This window comes from Equus quagga, chromosome 3 (assembly GCF_021613505.1).
Source record: "Equus quagga isolate Etosha38 chromosome 3, UCLA_HA_Equagga_1.0, whole genome shotgun sequence".
Taxonomy (NCBI): domain Eukaryota; kingdom Metazoa; phylum Chordata; class Mammalia; order Perissodactyla; family Equidae; genus Equus; species Equus quagga.
The window spans coordinates 98,625,217-98,650,247 of NC_060269.1; positions in this window are offsets into that span (position 1 = coordinate 98,625,217).

Sequence of the window (25,031 nt, forward strand, 5' to 3'; positions counted from 1 at the left end):
CGGAAGCTGCCAAACTTACCTCAGTCTGGACCTAAGGTGATTCTATCTCTTAGATTAATTTTTGGATAAGAATCCTGAGTCCTGAGGAAGAGAAAGGTGGGTGGAAGTTTGAGGTGCAAGTCCTATCATATGTTATTTCTGAAGATGATGTTCTCTGAAGATTTCTTTTCCTTCTTTTTTTCTTTTAACACATACTCTCCATCTCTTCTAATTGTAAAGTCATGCAATCCACAGATGTTGGCTTGGCAAGCGTGAACAAAGGAGTCAGAAAAATGCAGCAGCAGAGCGTTCAGTGTGCCAGGTCTCGGGGCCTGAGTTTTCAAGGAAGCAACACCTTCCCAGTGCACTGGTGAGCAGTAAAAACATTTCACTCTCTATCCTCCTCCTTTTTTCTTTGGGGTGTTAGAAAAGGGTTGGGTGGGAAAGTTGAGTTGGACTGGGGAAAAGGGAGGAAGAAGTGCAAAGGTGTTTTTTTTATAAAACAGCTGAGGTCTCTGTGCCATATCTTGTGTTTGGTTTGGTTTTTATGGGTCCACAGTTGAAATGCATAAACGCTAGGTGCCAAAAGGATTGAAAAGGCATTTGGAATAATGATAAGGGCTGAACATGACCTCATGGGAAGAATGTTGCTCAGTGGAGGCAAGTGGGAAACTTACATACATGTGGGGGGCTGACACATTGTTCACTTTCCAGGGGAGGTTTGTTGAGGGCAGCCTGCCAAGTGCTGGTGAAATGTTCTGAAGGCAAACCTGACATGGCCTGAGCATTTGGAATTTTTTGTTGGCTTCTTTCTGTTGCTGCATTTTCTAGCTCCTCCTTGGGCATAGAAAGCTCTCTTCATTTCCTTGCAGGTTGTTAATTCCCTAATATGTAGGCCTTTGTCTCATTGACTAAATCCGAGCCAAAGGTGAGCAAATGAGAAATTTATTGTCTCACCGTTCTGTGAAGATTGCAGTTATGCTGCCACAAGCTGAAAAAACCACCAGAAGCCAGCTGAGGGGCCTGCAGCAGATTTTTCCCTAGCGCCTTCACAGGGAGGATGGCCTTGCTGACACCTTCATCTCAAACTACGAGCCTCCTGAAGTGTGAGACAATACATTTCAGTTATTTAAGCCACTCGTTTTGAGGTGCTTTGTTACGACAGCCTTAGGAAACTAATACACCATCTAAACCCCTTTAACAAAGTGAGTGCCGGAATCTGTGCTTCAAGCGTCTTCTCTCTCTGTCTCTTTTGCAAATGTTCTTTTCTAGAGCATGAAGATAGCGAGCCCAGATGGAGCCTATTTGCAGTATTATTACCAGCGGTTAAACATCTAAATGTCCTCTGCATTTGTGGTTGAGGTGAGCTTTGCTGAGTTATGTGAATCTAAGTGTTTGAAAATGGACCTTAACATGTGCTCTGGATGAATATGTCCTTTACTTTCGAATCGAGAAAAATAGCTCTTAAAAAGATTTGAAAAAAATACATTTACGTTTTTAGATAGATTTCAAGGGCAATTAAATGTTTCTTACATTGAAATAAGTTAGAATGAGTGTAATTGGACAATCTCAAGTAAGTTATTTACCTCTCTGAGTCACACCTATGTTTGAAAAATGGTGGTAACAACAGTTTCCTGCTTACATCAAGGGGTTGGTTTAAAAAAACAAAAAGTGTGAAAGTTTTCTGTGAACTGTGAAATACTGTATACACTTTTGCTGACAGTAATAAAGTTTATGATTATTTTATTTATAATTTGTACTTTGCATCCTTTTAAAATGAATTTGAGACATCTTATAATGACATACACAAACTCTAAAATAATAAAATAGAAATAAAATACAAGGCAATCTAAGGGAAAGAGAACACAAGTATACTCCAAATCCTAAACTAAAATAGTGTGGTAGAGACTGCCTTAGTAAACAACTCAACTATAATTCCCAGCTTTCTTTGCGGTTGAATGTGCCATGTGATTTACTTCTAGCCAGTGGTTCCTAGTGAATGGAAATGCTATGTGCCATTTCCAGATCTGACTCATAAAGCCTCCTATAGGGTCTTGTTACACCATAACCCATTCGCAAAGGGTGGAATGATGACATGAAGACCAGAGTGAGCTTGAAAGTCATGTGTTGAATATGGCAGAGGTCTCTTAGCCTAGAATGACTGTGAGGAGCAGACCATTTTTATTTTTCTCTACAAAGCAATCAAGAACACCTGCCCTGGGCTCCTATCCAAGCATGTAATGAACCTCTGCTGTCATTACATTTTGGGTCTGTTTGTTGCAGCAGTTTAGTCTATTCTTACTAAAACATACAATTACTGTACTTGAGTACTAAATTTAGCTTTCATGTGTCCAAGATGGCAGTGTAGGAAGACCCTGAAATCATCTCCTCCCATCAACACACCAAATCAACACTGCAATTCCTCCTGAACAAGAACTGAGGACAGAATGAACAGCTTCTACACAACAAACAATAGAGGGACTACATAGAGACCGGTAGGAGATGTGGAGACATCAGATTGACAGGAACCTCATCCCCAATGTGGTGACCCGCAGCAGGGAGGAATAGCACTGAGGGGCCTGTGTGCAGACTCACCTGCCCTCGGGCACAGCAAAAACCAGTGGTTTAAGGAGTACCTACACTATATGTGAAGGAAACCCATTTATTAACCATAGAGCATTTGCCAAATGGGCAGGGAACTGTTGGAATTCTCTCTGGGGTTGGAGACACCAGTTAGTACCATTTTCGGTGTTCTTCCTCCACCTTGACAGCATGGGTGGGAGCACGGTTCTAGCCTGCCAGCCAAGGACACTGCAGTGTGCCTTGGGCCCCTGGCCCACACCAGCTCCAGCTGTTCCCCCAGGGCAGCCCATGCACAGTGCGTTCTGGGACCCCTTTGGTCTGCACCCACTCCAGCTCCTGCTGGCCTACCAAAGCCACCCAGCACATGCAGCCTACACATGGGATGCTCCTATATAAGGCCACTCCTTCAAGACCAGGAGAGGTAGCCGTTTTACTTAACTCATAGAAATAAACACAGAAAGTCAAACAAAATGAAGAGACAGAGGAATATGTCCCAAGTGAAAGAACAAGATAAAATCCAAGGAAAAAAACTCTAATGAAATGGAGAAAGGTAATTTACCTGATAAAGAGTTCAAAGTAATGACCATAAAGATGCTCAGTGAATTCAGGAGAAGAATGAAGGAACACAGTGAGAACTTCCACAAAGAGTTAGAAAATATAAGAAAGCACCAATCAAAGCTGAAGAATACAATAACTGAAATTAAAAATATGCTAGAGGGAATCAGCACTAGATTAGGTGATACAGAATGGATTAACAATCTGAAAGACAAAATAGTGGAAATCACCCAAGCTGAACAGCAAAAAGAAAAAAAAAGTTTTTAAACAAGGACAGTTTAAGGGATCTCTGGGACAAAATCAAGTGTACTAACATTAACATTATAGGGGTCCCAGAAGAAGAAGAAAGAGAGAAAGGGGCAAAGAACCTATTTGAAGAAATGATGGCTGAAAACTTCCCTAACCTGGGGAAAGAAGCAGACATCCAGGTTCAGGAAGCACAGAGAGTCTAAAACAAGATGAACCCAAAGAGATATATACAAAACAGATTATAATTAAGATGGCAAAAGTTAAAGAGAAATATAAATATTAAAGGGAGCAAGAGAAAAACAACTGTCACGTACAATACAAGGGAAAACCCATTAGACTATAAGCTGGCTTTTCAGCAGAAACTTTGCAGGGCAGAAGGGAGTGGCACGATATATTTAAAATGCTGAAAGGAAAAAACTTGCAACCAAGAATACACCACCTAGTAAGGTTATCATTCTGAATTGAAGGAAAGATAAAGAGTTTCCCAGACAAGCAAAACCTAAAGGAGTTCACCACCACTAAACTGGCCTTCCAAAAACTGTCAGAGGATCCTCTTTAAGTGGAACAGAAAAGATCATAACTGGAAATAACAAAATATATAAAAAGAAAAAATCTCATTGGTAAAGGCAAATATATAGTAAAGGCAATGGAGCAGCCACTTAAAAGGCTAGTATGAAGATTAAAAAAGTAGTAAAATCAACCGTAAGTAAAATAAGTACGCAAAGTAAAAAGATGTAAAATATGATGTCAAAAACATGAAACACAGGGAGAGAGGAGTGAAAATGTAGTGCTTTCTGAATGTGTTAGAACTTAAGCAACTATCAGCTTAAAACTGACTGCTATAAATACAGGTCAATATATACGAACCTCATGGTAACCACAAACCAAAAACCTACAATAGATACACAAAAAATGAAAGGAAAGGAATCCAAACATAACACTAAAGGAAACCATTAAACCATTAAACAAAGGAAGAGACCAAAAGAAGAAAGGAATGGAGAAGAACTACCAAAACAACCAGAAAACAATTTAAAAAATGGCAATAAGTACATACCTATTAATAATTACTTTAAATGTAAGTGGACTAAATGCTCCATTCAAAAGACATAGGGTGACTGAATAGATACAAAAATAAGACCCATATATATGCTGCCTACAAGAGACTCATTTCAGATCTAAAAACACACACAGACTGAAAGTGAAGGGATGGAAAAAGATGTTCCATGCAAATGGAAACAACACAAACAAAAAGCTGGAACAGCAACACTCACATCAGAAAAAGTAGACTATAAAACAAAGACTGTAAGAAAAGACAAAGAAGGGCATTACATAATGATAAAGAAGTCAATGCAAGAAGAGGATATAACATTTGTAAATACCTATGTACTCAACATAGGAGCACCTAAATATATAAAGCAAATATTAACAGATGTAAAGGGAGAAATTGACGGGAATACAGTAATAGTAGGGGACTTTAACACACAATTTACAGCAATGGATAGATCATCCAGACAGAAAATCAATAAGGAAACATTGGCCTTAGACAACACATTAGACCAGATGGACTTAATAGCTATATACAGAACATTCCATCCCCAAACTGCAGAATGCTCATTCTTTTCAAGTGCACATGGAATATTTTCCAGTATAGATCACATTTTAGGGCACAAAACAAGTCTCAATAAATTCGAGAAGATTGAAATCATACCAAGCAGCTTTTCCACCTACAATGGCATGAAATTAGAAATCAATTACAAGAAGAAAACTGGGAAAAACACAAACATGTAGAGCCTAAACAACATGCTACTAAACAATCAAAGGGTCAATGAAGAAATCAAAAATAAAATAAAAAAATACCTTGAGATAAATGAAATTGGAAAGACAGTGTTCCAAAATCTATGGGATGCAGCCAAAGCAGCTCTAAGAGGAAAGTTCAGAGCAATACAGGCCTACCCAAAGAAACAAGAAAAATCTCAAATAAACAATTTAACTTTACACCTAAGGGAACTAGAAAAAGAAGAACAGGCAAAGCCCAAAGTTAGTAGAAGGAAGGAAATAATAAAGATCAGAGTGAAAATAATTGAAATAGAGACTAAAAAAAACAATAGAAAAGGTCAATGAAACTAACAGCTGATTCTTTGAAAAGATAAATAAAATTGATAAAACTTTAGCCACAGTCACCAAGAAAAAGAGAGGGTCCAAATAAGTAAAATCAGAAATGAAAGAGAAGTTACAACTGACACCACAGAAATACAAAGGATCATAAAAGACTACTATGAACAATTATACACCAGCAAAATGGAAAACCTAGAAGAAATAAATTCCTAGAAACATGCAACCTTCCAAGACTGAATCATAAAGAAATGGAAAATCTGGATAGACTGATTATAAGTAATGAAATTGAATCACTAATTTAAAAACTCCCCCAAAGCAAAAGTTCAGGACCAGATGGCTTCACAGGTGAATTCTACCAAACATTTAAAGAAGAGTTAACATCTATTCTTCTCAAATTATTCCAAAAAACTGAAGAGGAAGGAAAGCTTCCAAACTCATTTTATGAGGCCAGCACTACCTTGATTCCAAAACCAGACAAAGACATCACACACACACACAAAATTACAGGCCAATATCCTTGATGAACATAGATGCAAAATCTTCAAGAAAATATTAGCAAACCAAATTCAACAAAACAGTAAAAGTATAATACAGTGTGATCAAGTGGGATTTATTCCAGAAATGCATGACCGGTTCAACACCTGCAAATCAATCAACGTGTAAATCACATGAACAAAATGAAGGATAAAAATCATATGATCATCTCAATAGACGCATAAAAAGCATTTGACAAAATTCAACATCCATTTATGATAAAAACTCTCAACAAAGTGAGCATGAGAGGAATGTATCTCAACATAATAAATGCCATATATGACAAACCCACAGTTAACATCATGCTTAACAATGAAAAGCTGAAAGTGTTTCCTCTAAGATCAAGAACAAGACAAGGATAACCATTCTTGCCACTTTTATTCAACATAGTATTGGAAGTCCTAGCCACAGCAATTAGGCAAGAAAAAGAAATAAAAGGCACCCAAGTTGGGAAAGAGGAAGTAAAACTGTCAGTATTTGCAGATGACATGGTACTATATATAGACAGCCCTAAATACTTCACCAAAAAACTATTAGAACTAACAAATGAACTTGGTAAAGTTGCAGGACATAAAATTAATATACAAAAATTGGTTGCATTTCTTTCTTTCTTCTATTATAATAATTTTGTATGGTGACAGATGGTAACTAGACATCGTGGTGATCATTTTGTAATGTATATAAATATCAAATCACTATGATGTATACTTGAAACTAATAGGATATTGTATGTTAATTATACTTCAATAAAAAAAGAAAAAATTTAGCTTTCATCATTTCTGAATCAGAGACTTTTAAAATTAGAAGATGCTTTAGGCATGTAGTCCACCTCACTCATTTTTCAGGTTATCATCTCTCTCTGTTTCAAATCCTTCAGTGTCTCCAAATTGCCATCATACTTAAATCCAAAATCCTCAACTTAGTTCACAATACATGGTCTGATTTTTCTCTTCTCCACCTTGTTTCTCTCCATTCTTTTTCTTGCAGATCCTTCTCCATTTAAGCAGGAAAACTTGCCTTTCCTCTAACTTCCTCATATGGGTGTTTCTTGCTCTCCCTGGACTACTCTTTCTCTTTTTCTTGCCTTTTTCAAAATTATTTCAACTGTCACCTCCTCTGGACCTTGTCCTAACTAACACTTTCTTCCTTAATAGTTAGATATCCCTCTTATATTTTCCCCCAGCACTCCAGGTGAAGGAGTCTCATAAAACTTACTTTGCTCTATTGTAATCATCAGTTTGATTTAGTGACTTGTCAACTAGATTAGAGTTCATCGATGGCAGTGGACTTTCTCTGAGACATTTCTGTATTCCTAGATTCTAACATAGTACCTGGAACGTTTTCCAAAGGCATGAATGAATTATTTCAGCAAATATTTGAGTGCTTCCCATGTGCCAGGCACTTTGTTAAGTGCTGGGGATACAGTAGTGACCAAAAGTTGACATGGCCTCTGCCTTCATGGAGATCACAGTCCACAGAGGGAGACAGACATTGATTGCATAATCACACAAATAAAAATACAATCTTGATAAGTGCTGCACATATACATATTTCAGCCGTTAGTTCCTTTATAGTCTGACTTCTCAGCACTTAAGTAGAAGAAATTTGTGATTTGGCACTCAAAATTATTGCAGTTTCAGAACATGCAGAATTATTGAATCTCATAAATAATAATCTTAGCTATCATGCATTGAGCCCTTATCATGGGTGAGGCACTGTGCTAAGCACTTTAAAAGGTTTATTGCATTAAGATCTTGTTGAATACTCATGAAAACCCTATCATTTATAGACTATTGTTGCAGAGAAATGAATTTGTAGTTATGGTCTGCAGACCCAACTCTGAATCAGAACCATCCACCTAAAAGTGTAGTCATGCAAAGACTGGGGAATTGGTTTCCAGAGATGCCTTGAACCAAGCTCTGATCTGACACCCAAGGTTGTTTGGGAATTCATCCACAACACACCTTTCTTCACAGAGAGAATTAAACAATGAGATGCTTCGGGGCTGGCTCCGTGGCCGAGTGGTTAAGTTCACGCGCTCCGCTGCAGGTGGCCCAGCGTTTCGTTGGTTCGAATCCTGGGCGCGGACATGGCACTGCTCATCAAACCACGCTGAGGCAGCATCCCACATGCCACAACTAGAAGGACCCACAACGAAGAATATACAACTATGTACCGGGGGGCTTTGAGGAGAAAAAGGAAAAATATAAAATCTTAAAAAAAAAAAAAAATGAGATGCTTCTCAGAACTGGTGAAACTTTACTCTAAATCAGTAGTATCATTGGCATCTGTTCATCCCGTGAGCACTTGGGGAGACCTGGGAAAATGTATCTCCACCTGAAGATTTACTGAATGTTCCCTTCCTCCCTCTCTCCTTTTGTCTCTCTTTTCCTTCCTCCCATCCTCCCTCCCTCACTCCTCCTCTCTCCCTCTTTCTTGCTTGCTTTCTTTCTTTCTCCACCATTCACTGTCTCTACACATTTATCCCCATTTTTTGGATGGCACAGTTGGAACTTAGAGGGATTATGTTCAGGGATAGTAAGTGATAAATCTAGAGGTGTGATGTGGACTTGTCTACGTTTATGAAAATAAGGAAAAAATTTTAAAAATTAAAAATAAACCTTATGAAAAATAAAGCTGTTTCATACATGCGAGAATCTGTGGCTTATAGAGACAATAAGAAAAAATATATGTTTATAATTTCAGCAATCTGAAGAAAGGAAGTGCTCAAATTTTTAGATAATACACTTTTGGCCTTTAGTGATAGAAGGAATTGTTTGGAGTTTTATGATCATCATTCATTAATTTATTCACATGCGGGGGTGAAAAATTTCCATAGACATTGTCCTTGCTCTGGAGGAGGATGAAACAGACATACAGACAAATGTAGGAAAAGTGCGAATTGCTGTGATAGAGTAGCTGTTAAACGTTATGAAAATGCAAAGGAAGTGATAGCTCTATTTCCCTGGATGCTTAGGAATATTAAGGAGAAGGTGACATTTGATCAGTTCTCTTTAGTTTGAGTAGAAATTCATGGAACTTAGAGAGAGAAGGCATATACTAGGCAGGAGTACAGAGTGTGCAAGAGCTTAGAGGTGTTACTGGGCACACAGAAAGAACAAAGAGTTGAGTATGCTTGTCATAGAGGGTGCTGGGAGTGTGGTGATGGTGAGAGAGTGGCTGGGGAGGAAGGTAGATCAAATCACGGAAGACCATATAGCTCAGATATTACTTACCTAAAATATAAAATGTGAGGTTAATAAAAACATTTGGGACAAAGGAAGGATATAAACAAATTGGTGTCTTCAAATTGTAACAGTGGAGATGGGAGAAAGGGATTGCTTTGCGAAGGATCTTTCGAGATAAATTTAGGAAACAGAATCTATGGGACCTGATGGCCAGAGTAATTTAGGTGAGAGGAATGACTAGAGCTGTACTTGCCAATAGGACGGCCAAATGGGGCCATTTAAATTTAAATTAATTAACATTAAATGCAGTAAAAACTCATTTCTTTAGTCATAGTAGCCACACTTCAAGTGCTCTATTGCCACAAGTAGCTGGTGCTACCATACTGGACAACAGAGACAGAACATACTCATCATCACAGAAAGGTCTGTGGGAGAGCACTGGACTAGGTAATTACTCTGTTTTAAATCTGGGCAGTGAATGACATGGCACTTATCAAAATAGGGAATATAAGAGAAAGAGAAAGTTTGAAAGAAAAAGCAAAAGACTTTCGTTTGGACACAATGAGTTTGAGATGCTGTTGGGCATCCAGTTGACAATGTCAAGCAAGCTGTTGGAAATTAGGTTTGTGCTCAGAAGAGGGGCAAGGGTTAGAGATAGATATTTCAGAATCTTTAATTTATAACACTAGCTGAAGCCTTGGAAGTGGGTATGAGAAAAGGAACAGGAATACCCCATAGGTCTTCGCCACTTAAAGAGGAGCAGAAGAATGGCAGTACAGTATGAATAGCAATATAAAAAGGAGTGATCCAAAAAGCCAGAGAAGAATTCTGAGAAAGTGATCATCATAAAGCCAATAATGACAAATAGGCAAAGATGTCCAAATCCTTAGACCATCCAAACAGAATTTGTCCTGAAAAGACTCCTTTGGTTTTGGAGGTTAGGAAGTTATTAGTAATCTTGCCTGGAGCAGTTTCAGTGAGTGGCGGAAGAAGCAGCCAAATTGCAGCAGGGCTGGGATAAAATTGGTGTTTGTGGGTGGGCGGGTGGTATAGGAGAGACAAGCTGTCCCTCCTTCGGGAAGTTTGGCTGGGAGGGTGGCAAAGAGAGGTCAATAGTTTGAGGGACAGGGAGAGTTAAGGGAAAGTTTTTATTTTTTAGAAAGTGTGAAACTTGAATCTTTTTCACCTGTAAGAAAGGAGTGGGTGGAGTGGAAAAGACTTAAATGACCTTGGAGTGAAGGTATAATTACTGAGCCAAGAGTCAGAGATAGTGGAAAAAAAAGTGGGTGAACCTTGGAAAGGGAAAAAGACACTTCTGTTTCTCAGAGCCAGGATGGAAGGAGAGAATGATTAATATTTGGAAGTGAAGGTAGAGAAAGTTGGAACTGTTCACATCTTAGTTTTGTAACAATGTTTTCAAATAGACAACACAGAAATGTTACATATATGGCCAATGTTGGACCTTGATAAAAACCAAAGGCATATCACCAGCGTATAATTCAATTCATATGATTTTGTAGCATGGGAAGCTGATGAGACAGACAATTTTCTAGACTGGGATGACAGTACTTTTATTAGGCTAGCTCCTCATAGGTCAGTGTCTTAATTGGACTTCTGTAAAGCAGGTTAATAATCAGCTCAAAGTTGAATTTTGTGGTAAGTGAGCTCCAAGGAAGACTACACTCAGTCTACACTCAGCCACATCGTAATCAAACTGCAGGACACCAGAGATAGAAAGTAAAAGAAAACCTAAAAAACTAACAAAAAGACAATATGTACAGAGGCAAGTAATTAGATTACATTGGCAACAGACCTCTCAGTGGCAACAATGGAGGACAGAGGAAAGAAGGAAAATATCTTTAAAGAAAACATAGTTTCCAATCTAGTATATGCAACTAAACTATGATGTAAGAGCAAAGGTAAAATGAAGACATTGAAGAATAATCTTGAAAGAATTTACTAGTTACATATTTGCATTGAAAAAATTAGTCAAGGACACAATTTAGGAATAAAAATATTGAAGAATGAAGGAATAAGAAGCAAGAAGCAATGTGACAAAAGAAATTGGTAAATATAGGCATATATAAATAATCACTAACTCTATAAAATACTAAATGTAATACTGATTACTTTGGAGGTAAAACACAGCTGGAAATAAAATACTAAACAATCATAATAACGTGTAAAATAGGAGGAATATGATTGGAATGAAAAATTCTGAAGACCTTATATTATTCAGGAAGAAGAGAGATAAATTGTTTCAGATTTAAAGTCAAATCATGCATGTGGAAATCATAAGGGTAACTATGAAGTTACAAAAATAGAATATTAATTTCAGGGGCCAGCCTCATGGCCTAGTGGTTAAGTTCCTACACTCTTCTCCAATAGCCCGGGGTTCATGGGTTTGGATCCTGGGTGCAGACCTATACACCACTCATCAAGCCATGTTGTGGTGGCATCCCGTATACAATGTAGAGGAAGATTGGCACAGATATTAGCCCAGGGACTATTTTCCTCAAGCAAAAAGAGGAAGATTGGTAATAGATGTTGGCTCAGGGCCAATCCTCCTCACACATACAGAAAAACATCTATTAAAAAAATCTGAAAACAAAATGACAAAGAAAAATTTAAGTCAAGTAAGAGAATAAAAAAGAATTGTAGAGAAGATTTCACTTTGTGGCTATGGGCTCTTTTTTATTTTAACTAAAAAATTTCTCACTATTAATTGCAAATGCTTTTGAATATATGGGTTGAGAGAAAAGGGAGAATATGCAGTTTTCCTCCATTCCTTCTACATACCAACCAACGTAATGCTAAATGTTGGTGTTACATAGTGTCAGCTTGTAGGGGAAATGATCACATGCATAGAAATTTCAGAAGAATTAAGAGAAAACTATTAGAACTAAAAGGAGTTTAGAAAGTTTTGAGTACAAAATTGACTTACAAAAATCAATACTATTTTCCTATACCAGTAATTATTGACTAGAAAATGTAACTGGAATAAGATACTATTTATAATATCCCCCAAAATGAATAAATTTGTCGGAGCGACCTAAACAAGAAAGCCAATATCTTTGTGTATAAATATTTCAAACTCCATTAAAAACATACAAGAAAGTTTGATTAAATGAATAGGCTGATTTAATGTAGTAAAAATATCAATTTTCCTCAAATGAGTCTACAAACTGAATACAATTTCAGTCAAAATTCCATCTACATTTTTTGAAGAACTCGAAAAACTTTCTAAAATTTGTTTGGAAAAATAAAAATCTGTGAATAGCTAAGCCATGTTTATAAAGAAAAGATAGGATTTACTATATCAGATATTAAGACATGACAATTATGTGGTTTAAAAAAATTATTGGTTATTGAACAAATAGTTTAAGGGAATAGAAAACGAGCTCTGAGATTGACCTGTACATGTGACAGATAAAGTGACAGATAAAGCTGACAGATAAAGTGATACATTAAAAAATGGTGAAAGAACAGATTATTTTGGTGGCATTGGGAAACTTCTCATGGATGAAGAAAAAGAAATTTGGATCCCTACTTTATCCTGTATACAGAGGTAATTCTGCATTAATTAAAGACATCTTTGTGAAAGTTAAAAATTCTAAATCTAATAGACAAAAATATTTGTAGAAAAATATCAACAACAATATCAACAAAAAAGGACAACAAACCCAATGAAAAAATGGATTAAGGATATGAAAAGGCAATAGAAAGTGGGAAGTCTGAATGGCTAACAAGTTCATCAAGAGAGACCTTGAATGTTGTAATCAGAGAAATTAAATTAAAGCAATGGTGAGACGTCATGTTAAAGCTATCGGAACAGCAAACAGTAGAAATGTGCATACAAAGCGTTGGTCAGGATACTTGGTGATAGATAATTTTGTGAAGTAGTATGTCCATTGCTGTTATGCCCTACAGCCTAGCATATTCTTGGGTGTTTATCCTAGAGAATTTCTTGCACATATCTATGAAGATACATAGAAGGAATTTTAAAATATGAAATAATGTATGTGTTAGAACTGATGAAATATTTGAAGAGAGGAGAAAGTAGGGGCAGGTTGCTCAGATGCGTGTAACCTTTGTTATCCTCTCTTTGGGGTTTGAGTCTTGAGGGAAGCCCACAAAACCGTCTGGATAGGTATGGGGGAATCATAAACTATCTGGGCTATTTGTGCATGTCTTTATGCAAAGCCTTGCCTTTGGTCTGAGCCACATCCAACATGTTGAGAGAAAGGAAGAAACACAGGAGGAGGATGGTGCATAAAGGTCTTTGCATAAAGACCTAAGTGGGGAACGTAAGCACTCTTTTCTCCAATAGCCAAAATCACATGATTTCCCTCACATCCTCAGACAACATGTTGGAGAGGAGAAAGCGGAAGAGGAGGTATTCTAAAAAGACTGAGAACTCCCCCGAAAGAGAGTTAACCTGAAAGAAATAAATAGGAAGAGATGCCTTTAATTGGCATGGGAGCTTAGTTCAGTTTTTTTTTAATTAAAGATTTTATTTCTTCCTTTTTCTCCAAAAGCCCCCCTGTACATAGTTGTGTATTTTTAGTTGTGGGTCCTTCTAGTTGTGGCATGTGGGATGCCGCCTCAGCATGGCTTGATGAGTGGTGCCATGTCCGCGTCCAGGATTCAAACTGGTGAAACCCTGGGCCTCCGAAGCAGAGTGAGCGAACTTAACTACTTGGCCACGAGGCCGGCCCCCTAGTTCGGTTTTAAAACAAGAAGATGCTGTATTCCCCTCCTATAGAGCTGAGTGTAAAGTTTGTGGCATGACCTTGCTACGTTGCCACAGGCATTTTCATTGCATCAAATTAAGTATGTGATTCAAGCCATTCTTTTTCACAATTGATCTAAACAGATGGAAACCCTGTGGAGCAAATTATGGGATGATTCAGAGCAGGAAACACACTTTCACAAGGAAACAAGAATCGTGAGGCTATGGTATTCGTGTGTAATGGGTTCACCCACAATCTATTAAACAGAGGTCCTGGTGGGCTAAAGGCAGCTTCCATGACTGAATAGTTTTGACAAGCTGAGAAACTTGAGTCAGCCTCACTCAGGTGACTTTAAGACTCTTGTCGGAGTTCCCCATGTCCCCACTTTTTTTCCATCTCCTGAGAGATGCTATCCTTTGTTTTTCAATTCTTGGCTAAAGACTTTATTTAAAAGATGCACTTGGGGGGCTGGCCCCATGGCCGAGTGGTTAAGTTTGTGCACTCCGCTGCAGGTGGCCTAGCGTTTTCTTGGTTCAAATCCTGGGCGCGGACATGGCACTGCTCATCAAACCACGCTGAGGCAGTGTCCCACATGCCACAACTAGAAGGACTCACAACAAAGAATATACAACTATGTACCGGGCGCCTTTGGGGAGAAAAAGGAAAAAAATAAAATCTTTAAAAAAAAAGATGCACTTGGATTTAACATTGATTTAAGACAATTTTCCCCAATTTTGGGGTCACCGAATCTTCCTCTAATTATTTCTTCCTACTATGTTTTGAGCAATAACGACTACCGAGAGAGAATTTAAGAGAGTTGTTTCTCATTCCTAATTAATCAAAGACATAGGGCAGTTCAAATTAGAACCGCTGGTCTGCTTCTGGAGCTAGTACTCGCACTTCACTGCCTTGGTGTATTCCAGGCTACAGTTTCCGTCATCACATTCATTTATCACTCTCAGGGCCTCCAACACGGAGGCGTAGTAGATAAAGAGGCTAGTACGGTGCAGTTTTGGGGGAAGAACATGATTGGTTAGTGAATCATTTCACATCGGGCTTGGTTTTCCAGTTAGGAAGGTGCTAAACTGAGGCTCATTCATTTGAAGGAGATAATGAGACTTCCTGCCCTGTTGTGGGGAAATTTAAATGGTTCAATACACGTAAACGTTCCTTGTATTTCATACAGCCATAGTTCTACTTTCAAGAATTGATTGTAAGAAAGTTATCTATGTAGAAACATTTATGTACACATATCTATTCACTGCAACATTATTTTTAAATGCAAATAAAGTGAGAAAAAGAAAAAGGAGCAAAGAGGTAATTAGCTCTTTTTGATTGTCTGATAACTTTTGACCTTACTTTTCAAGTCTTCAAGTTTGACAATTATCAGTCTACGTCAACACGGTTCACTGATAAATTTGAAAAGAATTTCTTTGAGTAGCTATTTTCCACTTTAAGATCTCATCCTTCTTCCCTGTCTCTCCCCACGTATCTTTATATGTCTATGTCTGTCTATAGTTTATGTCGTGAGTTGACTATGTGCCAGCTGCTCACTGTGGGAAGCACTTCAGAATCTCTGTTTGTTGACTATTAAGCCTGAGAATAGAAAGATGACTGAGAAATAAATTGCCCTCGCTCTTTCTCTCTTCCTCCTCCCCATTTTTCTTTCTCTCTTCCTCCTCCCCATTTTTCTTTCTCTCTCTTCCTCCCTTCCCTCTGAGGTACACGCAATCAGGAAAGCCTCACGTACCTTTACTCTTGTCCTTATGTTCCCTGGTTTCTGCTCATACAATCCTACACTTAGAGTTTTCTCCTGTCTCGTGTACAAACTAAAGGGTCTCTGAGCTCTGTTTCCAGTACTCCTAACTTCTGGCACCCATCTCCTTAGTGTCCTGCATGACAAAGGGCAGGAAGCAGTTAGACCAAGGTTAAAAATTTGTGGATTTCTTACCCAAAATAGGAATCTCCCTATGACAGGAACAGAGGATAAGGAAAAATTGGAAGTGAGGACAGAATAGTCTTGGACCTTTGGCATCTGGCCACTGGTAGGATTGTTATTGGTTCCATGACATTAAGCAGTTCTCTTACTGCGCCCCAGCTTCTATGGAATATTTGGTAGTGTCCTACACACCATTTTGGGTTATTTGAATCTATACCTCATTTTCTTTGAACTATTTTACAACTCTTTAAGTTGTAAAAAACTGATGGTGATGCAAATGATTGCTGCTCATAGAAATGCAAATAGATTTTGTCCAGTGAAGAAGTTGACTCTGTCCTGTGGAGGTTGCAATATTCCCAGCTATCAGCAGATCTACTTCAGCATGCTATTGACCATGTGTCTATTCTCTGAATTCTCCTTTGAACAATTTTTTAAGCCCTTACTCGTCTTTCATTAATTAACAATTTTAATAAAACTCTTTGAGACATGTTCATTTAAATTTCAATGAGGGTCATAATTTTAGTATTAAAAAAATTATCCTTTTTCAGTTTCTTAGGTCTCACTGGGACACCAACTGGATCCACCTGACAAAACCAGATGGATGGTATTGTGGAAGTGTATCTCATGACCAGATTAAACACAAGCATGAACAGATTAAGCCCTCTTTTTGGCTTCTGGAGTGAATTTAAGTGTCAATAGAATTTGAACTTTACTGACTCTCTGTTTCTCTAGGTTTTTTTCTTCTCTACTGATACTGTATTCCATTTTCATTTTTGGTTTGAACATGGCCAATATGTTATTCCCCCTTATAGTGGCCACAATGACTGGGAACTTGATTTTGTGGTTTGACTATGTGGAAATCTTCTTGTGTGGATGATAGAGATCCATTCACTGTTGGGTGAGAGGCAATAAAGAACCCAATTTAGTTTTCACCTGTTTGTCTACTTACTATTTTGAACTCAAATCAAAACTTCTTATTTAATCTCCTTACTTTTCATGCCAATATAGTCATTTGTATAGGTTCAATAAGAATGTGCCCTTTTTTTTTTAAAACTAGGATATAATTGAACCAATCAATTGTGTAATCAAAGCTTTACCTGCAGTGTCACATTGGAGAATGATTCTATTCTCATTTAATCACTTATGACCAGTCACTTTAAGGAACAAAGTTTGACTCTACTTATAGAGCCAAAGCCTATAAAGCCCTCCCAGGAAAACTGGCCTGGTGTCTACAAAGTTCCAGGTTTTCAGGTGGTAAGAAAGATGACTTCTCCTTAGGTCAGCAACTTTATCATATTTGGGGGACCTCAAGAAGAGTTCACCCAAACTTGTAGATACTGCAGTTGAAATGTAATTAATTAACACTGTTCCAGCACTTATATAAATAACCCAATGAAACTTGATAAGATCAGTCTGATTTTGTGATCAAGAGCAATATTTGAGATTATCATGATCATGGGCGAGGAATATTCCAGAAAATATTGTGAAAGACTTTGAAATGGGCAAGAAGAGACAAGGTGTCCTTTCAATGGAAGGTTATGTGCTTAACGTACCTTTCCAGGTTGTCTGATTCTGTGAGTCTGTGTCTTTCATTGTTTTTGAGCTATTTTTACAACACTTAGTTGTAGAAAACTGATGGCGATTGCTGTCTATAGAAATTCAAATAAATTTTGTCCAGTGAAGATGCAACTGGTTGCACTCTATGCATCTGTTAGCAAATTCATTTTAGTATTCCTGATTGCCTCTGTGTCTATTTGAATTCTCTTTTGAAGCAGTTATTTTTGCATTTTCTTGGTTCCCTCACTAATTAATCAGTTAAATACAATTTTTGACACGTCTTTATATTTGTATGAGAGTCATGATATTACTCTTTTAGAAAAATTATTCTATAATCTTGTCATTTGCGACAACATGGATGAACCTGGAGGGTGTTATGCTGAGTGAAATGTCAGACAGAGAAAGACAAATGCTGTAGGATCTCCCTTAGATATGGAATCTAAAAAACAAAACAAACAAAACAAAAACAAGTACAGGGAATGGATTGGTGGTTGCCAGAGGCAGGTGGTGGGGACAGGGCAAAATGGGTGAAGGGGGTTAAAAGGTACAAAGTTCTAGTTATGAAATAAATAAGTCATGGGGATATAACGTATAGCATGGTGACTATAGTTAGTACTGTATTGTGTATTTGAAAACTGCTAAGAGAGTAGACTTTAAAAATTCTCATCGCAAGACAAAAAAGAAAAAATTTTTGTAACTACGTCTGATGATGGATATTAACTAGACTTATTGTGGTGATCATCTCACAATGTGTACAAATATCAAATCATTATGCGGTACACTTGAAACTAATATAATGTTATATATCAATTATATCGCAATAAAAATAAATTTGAAAAATTATACCTTAACATAACCAGTGGAAAGGTGGAAATTAAACATTTAATTTCCAATATTTAGGATTGATTTTGCACTAGTTTTATTTCACTTTAGCTCCATAAACAAGAAGGCTCTAAGTAAGAGTAAAGGTAAAGTTAATAGTTATTTGAGAAGTTCTGGTGAATCCTTGGTAGAATGCCTCCCAGAAATTGAGAAAGTGAGTGACTCTAGAGTGGGTAATAAATGTTTTTCAAAGTGAAGTAGTTTCTATTTCTTTGCTAAATGAATCAGCTGATAGATCATTAAATAAATTGTGATGATAGATCACTGTATTATTTTCCTGGGGCTGCTACAACAAAGTACCACAAACTGGGTAGCTTAAAATAATAGAAATTTGCCTTAGAGTTTTAGAGCCTAGAAGTGTGAAATCAAGGTGTCAGCAGGGCCATGCTCTCTCTTCAGTCGTAGTGGACAGTCCTTCCTTGCCTCTTCTACCTTCTGGTTGTTTTCCAGAAATCCTTGGCATTCCTTGCCTTGCAGATGGACCCCTCCAGTCTCTGACTGTTACCACATGGCTGTCTTCTCCTGAGTTTCTTCACCTGGTCTTCGCTCTGTGAGTGACAGTCTTCAAATTTCCCCTTTTGATAAGGGCACCAGTCATATTGGATTAGGGGCCCATCCTCCAGCGTGACCTCATTTTAACTAATTACACCTGCAACAACTCTATTTCCAAATAAGGTCACATTATAAGCTAGTGGGAATTAGAACTTCAACATAGGAATTTTGGGGGAGCACGATTCAACTCATAACACGGAGAAAGTTAGAATTCTAGGGAAAGAAATTGCTAACATGATCCCAGACAGAGAACTGACCAAGAACCTTGATAATTTTGTATGTTCTGTATTTTCTTTCAGGCTCTGAGTCAATAAAAATTGAGAGGGTTAACTGGATCCCTGGGTATTCATTGCTGGTTGGAGAGCCATTTGGAGACTGGGTAGATCCATCAAAAATATAATTCTATTCCAGATGTGGCTTGGCGTATGGAACTCACCATGGGTAAAGGCAGTGGTAATGTGTGGGTGAGCCAGCAGGAGAGGTAGATGACTCCAGACACAACTTGAAAAGGAACTTTCTACTCTAGATTTACTTCCCAGCACATCACAGAAAGCAATTCCTACTGGACCCAGGGAAAGCACCGATCCTCCCAATAGAATGGTGACCTTTTCCTTCCAGAGTCACAGATTTATGAGTTTTCCTGTTGGCTTCTTTATTTTAATCTCCTTAGTTGCTGAGAGGAAAATCAGGATAATTCTGACAGTAGAAGTTTCAACCTAAGGTATTTTATTGCTCTTGGGTGTGTGGTTTTGAGTATTACTCATACATTTACATCCACGAAGTAAGCTTGAGTTGTTACAATGTGGTCATTAATTAGCCAATTAATCTAAGTAAAACCTTCCCTGTTAGGCATTTCTTGTATCATCTTTCCAGTGAGTTTGAAACTAGCTTTCCAATAATTTCGGATCATGAAGGATCTTCTGGCTTAGGACTCATGGTAGAAAAGTTCATGGAAAGCCTAGGGTGTTAACTTTTTTCCTGGCTGTATTGCAGCTGTTTGAAAGCCCTCTGCTTGCTTTGGCTTTCCCACATTACTGCGTTATGTGGGGATTATGGGAACCTTCCTCTCAGTGTCCAATAAAACTCACTCCTTCCCTCTCAATCTTGCTACAGAAGATTGGAAAAAACCCGATGGTAATCTTACCTTAAAATTAAGGTCAAAGGATAGACAGAGGTGACTAGGAGGGTGAGGTCAGGAGTGGTTGTCATTTTTCACCTTGAACTGTTTGTGAGGAATAATCAGGAAAGAGCTCCACAGAGGGGTCAGCCCTTTGCGTAATGAGCCCTCTAGAGGAAATATGAGTCCTGTGAGAATTTGAGGTTCATCTAGCAGTTTAAGAAAGGATTAGCAATTCATGTGTGCTAACAGCCAAAGGCAAAAAGGAAGTTATTCTTGCTTTGTAGGTGGTCAAATGTCCACGGAGCTGTGGGATTGTCCAACGGAGACAAATAGCAATGAGACAAAGTAAAGAAGGGATTTCTGCTAACCAGACAGCAGTACTGTTAAGTCATCAAGGCAAATGTAGAGAGCACCACACCCTCTCAGGAAGCCCCGAGATTGGGGTTCCTGTCTTTGTTCTGCCATTAACTAGTTGGAGGATTGAGCACAATCCCTCAGCCTCTTTGAATCTCACTTTCCTTACCTAACAATCTTTACCATTGGCCCTGGTTCAAATAACCTTCTCATGAGTCTAACCTGTTGCTTGAAACTGTTTTGACCAAAATTTTGTTAAAATTCACATGAATGTAGTTGAGAGGAATACTATTAGTGCTGTTCTTAATACTGCTACTGATATTGTGTAATGGGGGCGACTCTGTGATGAGCGTCATAATTTGAGTGCTTTAAGTCTGCTGCTTTCTTTAATCCTCACAATAATCATGAGAAGAGGTATCGTTATCTTTTACAGCTGGGGAATGGAACCTCATGGAGGTTATTAAAGCATCCAAGTAGAAATGGATAGTTCAAAAGCACCCAGCCAGTAAAGAGGGCCAGTGGAGATGGGGCTCAGACAGGCTGACGAGATCGTAAGGGTGGGAAAGGCCTGTGATGACGGTGGGCCAATAGGGTCTCCCTTATTCAGGGAAGTGGCAAAGGGAGGCCTCTGGGGGACAGAGGAGGCTGCTGAGCATCTGAGAGAAGAGGTGAAACACAGGAAAAAGTAAATAAAAGGAATTTGCTAGAAGACAAGATTTTCTTCACTAAAAAATTATTTTTACCCCCATTTTGATAATTATGAAAATAACACATGCACATTGAAGAATAATCAGGCTGTACAGAAAAATCAAGGCACTGAAAAATATATGTTATCTACCTTCTACCACAATTAGTTTCATGATTGCATATTACCTTCTAGTTTTTGTCTAAAGTTTCCATTTTCCTCAAGTTGCAATCTGCTTGATAGTAAATCATAAACATTTTCCCATGTTGTTACATAGTCTTTATTTCTATTGTTTTACATGTCAACATACTAGCTCACCATAGTACATATAATAAACCATTTCCCCGTGGTTGGATATTGGGAGGTATGCACTTTTATGGATAACCTGAAATAGATTCTTTATAGATGGTACTTTGAGTCATTCCATTTGAGGGGAATATAGTTTCTAGGAACCATCTTGGGTTCATTAGACATATGAATTTGTTAAAAATGAGAGTTCTCTAGTATCTATGTCACCAGCCATTTGTAGAAGATAAATATTAGAAAGTTGATAACATGCGATTAATATTCTAAAAAGTAGAAAAATTTTAAAACGGAAAGGAATGAAAAGTGCTCTTTGGGTGTTAGGAAAGTTGAAGAGAAATCTAAGGAATTAGTAGAGAGTTTAGTGACTGTAATAATGTATTTCTGTGTTCTGGATAAGAAGGCATTCAGCAGGATCTGTACAAAATGAAGCCAGAATTCCAAGCAGAAATGCAATAACTTTAAGAAAACTTATCTTGGCACTATAAGCTCACACATGTACTTTCATATGCTACAAAGTTGAAAAAAAAGTTAAAATTCTGAAGCATTGAGGCCATAGCTATAAAAAAATTAAGGTTTTAAACTATATTTGTGAGAGTAAGAAAATATGTGTTATGGTATGCTAAATGCTATTCTATACAGTACTTTTTCATGCTGGCAAATGTTCTACTTCTGCCAATGTGAACAATTATTTTTGCTGGCAAAAACAGTTAAAGTAAAAACAGAAGCAAGCCATCATTTCTTAATCTAGTAAAGTTGAAAATTTCAAACATTTAATGGAAATTATTTATACATTTATTTCATTACTATTCAAAGGAAGTGGTAGGAATTCCATGAAAGTTTGTGTTTATGACAAAAGTAAATTGTTAGTGTAAAGGTATTTGGAGGTTAGAAGTATGGTAAATGGAAATGAGTTAGAAAGAAACAAAGGTTATCTGTTTTAAAAACATTATTATTAGCTTTAGCCATCTCTGACTCTCACAGACTATGTAAGATCTGGAAAAGACAGGGCATGTAGATTACCAAATATTCATCCATGTCTTTTTCTTGTTTAACAGAAACTGAATTTTGCTCAGTGGGTCCATGGGTCCAGCTGACATCCTTTCCCAGGCTTGCTTGCAGTTAGGGGTAACTACCCGACATTTTCAGCTGATGAAATAATTGAAGGAATCTGCTAGATTCCACTCTACTCTTCCTTCCTTCTTGCCTAGAAAGCAGGTAGTGAGGTTGAAGCTGACAGCCAATTTGAGGTCTTCCCACAGGAAGGATCAGGAGTTAAGCTACATAATGAGAATGGGGAGTGGAAAGGAAGAAGGATCCTGGGGTACTGATGACACTGTGGAACCACTGGGCTGCTTTTCTCTGCACTTCTTTTCATGTGAGGCAAGTTATATAGGCCTGTGTGGTTAAGCCACTGCCATCAGATTTCTGTGACATATAGAGCACACAAATCCTGAACGATGCAGAGCCCTTGGTACAGCTTCTTTTTGCACCCTGTAATTTTATTTATAAACCAGCTACTATGATAATAATATATTTAGTGACTTTTGCTCTCAAATCCTCTGGGCTATTAATTACATTAATGAGTTAACATTTGGAAAGCATTCCCTCTTCCTCATCCTTGGACTTAATGCCTAAAAGTGTCTGACATAGTGGATGCACTTAATAAATATATATTTCGAGGCAATTTGGAGAGTTGTTTTAACTCCACACATACACATATCTTCACATAACTATAAGTATGTGCAAACATTCTATATATTTATAATCATAAATTATGTGTTTAAAAATATTTGTATGGCTTTAAAATACTCAGACACTAAAGAATTACTCTGTGAGAATTATTGCCACTATTCATTTTCTTTCCAATTAGGATTTTTATATTGCTGTAATAATAGACATTTATGTGTTGCAATGAACTCTAAGGTCTTAGAGAAGCATAAGATAACCGATGTGGTGAAAGGGAGATAAAGAAACAGTGACTTTACGTTGTCTCCAGCAGCATTGTCAGACCACCTGAAGCAGCCATTCTGTAAAAACAAAACAAAACAAAACAAAACAAAACATAACATGCAAGATTTTAAACTCAACTAACTTTTGGAACTCCAGCATGTTATGCCATCCTTTTCCTGGTGGTTCATGGCCCATTACAGTTGCTAAGTCTGTTGAACTTAGTTTAATCCAGCATTTCCCAATCTGATATAATCATGAAACTCTTTAAGTTATATCGGTTAATACCCAGAGAAAATACTGTTATGTGACAAATACTCTAGGAAACCCTGCCATACAGGGACCAGAAACATGAAACATCACCACTGTTACTTAGTATTGCCCTAGAATGTCTAGGCAATTAGAGAGTAATCTGAAACCAGACATCTGACTTCTGGAAAGGGGCAAGAAAAATTAAGACTTTTTGCGGAAGACAGAAATTCCTCCTTACCAGGAGGGTGAGAGATTTATTTTGCTCCCCATTTTATCTCTGGGGGCAGAGTACCTATAGGTAACACCTAGGTGCTCAGTAAATTCTTGATAGAAAGAAGGCTTGATGGAGAGAGATGGGGAATCTTATGGGAAACCAGTGCTCTAGAGAAACACCATGGGAAAGCCGCCTACAAGCCATGCTTTTATAAGTTTTCTGGAGACCTGAACATGCCTCACATATTGCTTTTTCTACAAGTTTTCACTGTTTGAACTTCTAGAATCTTTTTAAACTCCAGTAATAGAAAATACATGGACTTGATAGCTATCAATTGGAATTCTTCTCAACATAGTACTCTAGGCAACTGCTCCCAATTGATTGGAGTAGGTGAGAGAGCTAGAACCATCTCTAAAGTAATGATTGCCATCTCTAATATAAGCCTTAAAGTTCTTTTTTTTCCTGCTCAAATAACTTATGCTTATTTCATAATTACCAGCCCTGTCTCCCTAGCATTATCTGAAGACAATGTTTACTTTTTCCCCCTCAAATGTTATTGTGGTGGTTTTAAAATGACCACAGATTCTTTGATATTCATCCCTTCAATAGACAGAAACGAATTCCCCTTCCATTGAGTGTGGGCTGGAATGGACTTAGTGAATCTCTTCTAAAGCAAAAAATATAATGGAAGTGACAGTGTGAGACTTTGAAGACTGCTTATGAAAGGCACTGTGACTTCCTGCTTATTCTCTGTTTCTCTCTGTTTCTCTCTCTCTCTCTCAGATAATTCCCTGTGGAGGAAGCCAGCTGCCATGCTAGGCAAAGCCCAAGTGGCAAGGAACTGAGGCCTCCTGCAAACAGCCATGTGAGCGAGCCCTCTCGACGGGGCTCCTCCAGCCCCAGGAAGACATTCAGCTGAGACTGCAGTGTCTGCCAATATGTTGACTACATATGACAGACTCTGAGCCAGAGCCGCCCAGAGAAGCAACTTCTGAATTCCTAGCCCATAGAAATTAAATAATACGTTTACTTTTTAAAACACTAAGTTTCGAGGTAATATTTAATGCATACATGGATGACTAATACAACTATATTGAAACTTTTAAAGAAATGGAGCTTAGTTGCAGCCCCTTTAAAATTCACCCTCCTCTACTCCCAATTTCTCCACTTTGGTATGGCCGAGTCAGCTACTCATCCATTAATACCTATTTTTTTCTATCTTCTAAAGCAGAGGTCAGAAAACCCTTTTTATACAGAGCCAGAGAGTAAATATTTTAGGTCTTGTGG